Source organism: Budorcas taxicolor, chromosome 23, assembly GCF_023091745.1.
Source record: "Budorcas taxicolor isolate Tak-1 chromosome 23, Takin1.1, whole genome shotgun sequence".
Taxonomy (NCBI): Eukaryota; Metazoa; Chordata; class Mammalia; order Artiodactyla; family Bovidae; genus Budorcas; species Budorcas taxicolor.
The window spans coordinates 42,299,305-42,303,043 of record NC_068932.1 but is presented as its reverse complement, the minus strand read 5'-3'; the positions used below and the strand labels follow the sequence as shown (position 1 = coordinate 42,303,043).

General features: G+C 46.8%; 1 non-coding gene across 1 annotated transcript; it reads left to right on the top strand.

The window, feature by feature from the left end:
- The first annotated feature begins 2,319 nt into the window (after positions 1 to 2,319).
- Positions 2,320 to 2,392, top strand: TRNAG-GCC (transfer RNA glycine (anticodon GCC)). The gene has a single exon. It is a non-coding gene; the product is annotated as a tRNA-Gly (tRNA).
- Positions 2,393 to 3,739: the final 1,347 nt, after the last annotated feature.

Genomic DNA, 3,739 nt, shown 5'->3' with positions numbered 1-3,739 from the left:
TTTTTCCTTTCAAGGCTTATTATTACTCACAGTTGATTTCTACCCGGATAAAATTTAGCTTTTCTTTATGACAAGGTTCAGCAAACCAGCCAAAATCTAAATGTAGCCTGTCACTATTTTTATAGGTGGCGCTAGCTCAGAATGGTTTTCAGTTTTACATTTTTAAAAGTTTTTTAAAATCAAAAGGAGAGTTTTTCACGATGTTTGAACATTTTTTGAAATGCAAACTTCACAGTCCAAATATGACATTTTATGAAAACACTCCCCCAGGCCCACTCAGTTATGTGACCTCTGGCTGCTCTCACCCTTCAATGCAGAGTTGAGCAGTCACAACAGAAACTGTTCCGCAAAACCTCGAATATTTACTATCTGCCCTTTACATAAAAAGTTTGCCACCCCCTACTATGGTGCTGGAGAAGACTCTTGAGAGTCCATTGGACTGCAAGGAGGCCAAAAATCAGTCCATCCTAAATGAAATCCACCTTGAATATTCACTGGTAGGACTGGTGCTGGAGCCGAAGCTCCAATACTTTGGCCACCTGATGTGAAGAGCTGACTTATTGGAAAAGACCCTGGTGTTGGGAAAGACTGGAGGCAGAAGGAGAAGGGGACGACAGAGGATGAGATGGTTGGATGGCATCACCAACTCAATGGACATGAGTTTGAGCAAGCTCTGGGAAATAGTGCAGGACAGGGAAGCCTGGCATGCTGCAGTCCATGGGGTCACAGAGTCAGACATAACTGAGCAAATGAATACACACACTTTAAGAAAGAGAAATTGGCTGAGCAAACCAAATTTGTAAAGTACACTGTTTTCCAGCATTTCTTTCATTTCTTAGTTAAGAAATGTTTCTGAACAGAGAGTGGCAAAGTGGTTTTTTGTGTAGGGAATTTTGTCATCAATTACTCTACTAGATAACACATGCCAGGGGTCTTGCACAGTGCTGGTATACAGCAGGTACTAAATAAATACTCTCACTGTTCCCTTGGTGCCTGCCTTCTTTCACATGGGACCACCTGCACTTATTGTTTGTTGGTTTCTTTTTATTTTTGTTTCTGTCCTGAGCCAGCACTTGTCGCCCTGAAGCCTGTCCCTCCCCAGGGTCTAATTGCTCTTGAATTTCCCAGGACCTTGCCTTGAGTCCAGCAAATCTCTCTTTAAAAGCTAGTTTCTCTGAAAACAATTCGGCACAATAACGAGGCCATCATGTGCTGATGGGGGATTGCAAGCATATCTATCACCAATGAAAAAGCTGTATTTATATCTTGGCAAAATCCATTCATCCTTTGAAGTGCCCAGAATCCTCCAGCAAGCATCACAAATCCACCTAATGCGCCCAGTTCTCAACTTTGTATCTGAGTCTCTGGTTTAGCTGACAGATGTTTAAATTCCTGGAAGGTCCACACAGCCAGACAAATCCCAAGTGGGCTGTCCAGAAGCCCAAGGGTGTTCAGTTAGCTCCATCAGCCGAGGGCAGTGGAACCCAGACTCACAAGTTGCCCCTGGAGATCTTTTCTCTGGCTTTGGAAGATAATCATAGGGACCATGATGCAGAAATGTGGACGGTTCACAGCCTCGCCTCCCGAGCATCTCGTGGAAGGGGACCCATCGGACCTCTTCTTTCCAGACACCCAGCCACTGTCACCCAACCTGGCCACCGTCCCCACACCACACACGAGGTCTTCCCTCCACACCTCGGATCCTGCTGGTTCGCTCGCTGGGAATACACTTGTCTCCCTCCCTTCTCTTCTCTTTGGTTGTCTCATGGTAGCATCTCTCCTTGGCAGCTATTATCACAGATTGATGGTCACCTCCTATGAGCAGCCTCCCTTGATTCCCAGAAATCTTAGTGGAGCTACTTCTTCAGAACATTGGATGTAAACCTCTATTACAGCAAATACTGGCCCATCTTGTGATTATTTATATACCTGCCCCTTCTCTCTGGAGAAGGCAATGGCACAACTCCAGTACGCTTGCCTGGAAAATCCCATGGGCGGAGGAGCCTGGTGGGCTGCAGTCCATGGGGTCGCTAAGAGTCGGACACGACTGAGCGACTTCCCTTTCACTTTTCATTTTCATGCACTGGAGAAGGAAATGGCAACCCACTCCAGTGTTCTTGCCTGGAGAATCCCAGGGATGGGGAAGCCTGGTGGGCTGCTGTCTATGGGGTTGCACAGAGTCGGACACGACTGAAGTGACTTAGCAGCAGCAGCAGCCCCTTCTCTCAATACCTTACCCCTGGAGCCCACTCTGAGGCTGGCACACAGGGACATTCAACAATTATGTGCTCAGTGGATTCAAGTCCACAGCCTGGGACTTCCCTGGTGGTCCAGTGGCTAAGATTCTGTGTTGCCAATGCAGGGGGCCCAGGTTCGATCCCTGGTCAGGGAACTAGGCCCCACATGCTGCAACTAAGACACAGCTTAGCCAAACAAATAAACAAATATTATAAATAAATGAAGTCCACAGCCTCCCTGGACTTCATTTACCTATGACTCCTTTAGAAGCTCTTGCTAATCTCTTAAATAACAGATGCTCATGTATGCCGCCCATTGGACTGGACCACAGGTTCCTCCAAGAAAGGACTATGTCTTATTGAATTGTATCCACTGCCCTGTCTACCACAGAGTATGTGCCCCATAAATAAGCAACTCCATGTCAATTATAGTCTTTAAACCAAGACTTTAAGTTTAAAAAAATTTTAAGTTATTGAGGCAAATAAACTGAATTTATTTTTATTTTTACCAATTATCTGTCAACTTGCCTAGGATGGAAGCTATTCCCAGGAATCAAGAATGTATGAAGCACTCACCCTGGTCCCCCAACAAGTCAGGGACGGAACATAACCAAAACCAGAAACAGAACAATTTTCCAAGATTATTTTTCACCCACTCAATTATGTTGCCTTTTGAGAAAGCATTGGCCTTGGATGGTCTGTTTAATTAATGCCCTTTGTGTTAACTCCATTTGTTTCTGCTCAAACCACTCACCCCTGAGGGATGGAAAAATGTTCACTCTCAATTTTCTCCTTTGGAAACAAAAGGACACATTTCTTTGAAACTGTGTCTCCTTTGGAAAATTGAACCATGCTGAAACTCCAGTACTTTGGCCACCTCATGCAAAGAGTTGACTCATTGGAAAAGACCCTGATGCTGGGAGGGATTGGAGGCAGGAGGAGAAGGGGACAACAGAGGATGAGATGGCTGGATGGCATCACTGACTCAATAGACGTGAGTCTGAGTGAACTCCGGGAGTTGGTGATGGACAGGGAGGCCTGGCGTGCTGCGATTCATGGGGTCGCAAAGAGTCGGACACGACTGAGCGACTGAACTGAACTGAAGGGCAACTGGGATGGAGCAAACCAACCGAGAAAATGAGGAAGGGGTCCAGAATATTACATTTTGTCACATCCCTTCCAGGTCTTCAGAATCTGGAGGAGGAAAAGCATTGAATTTAGCTTTTGTGTGGTCAAGTGGCATGCAGGGAGGAGAGCATGGTACCCACAGCACGCTGGACACCCACCTCGTGTTGTGGGTGAGCCCTGGGCAGAGACGGGGTGGAGGGCAGGTGGGCCTTGGGGGCTGTGCCAAGGCTCTCACGGGTTGGAGAGCGAACAGGGTGGGTGAGCAGGCAGCATGCCCAGAGATGTGCTGGGGAACTGGTCCTCTGGGAACAAACACACAAACAAAAAGGCCCTAATGGGTAGCCCTTACAATAAATACCTGCACTGTGCCGATC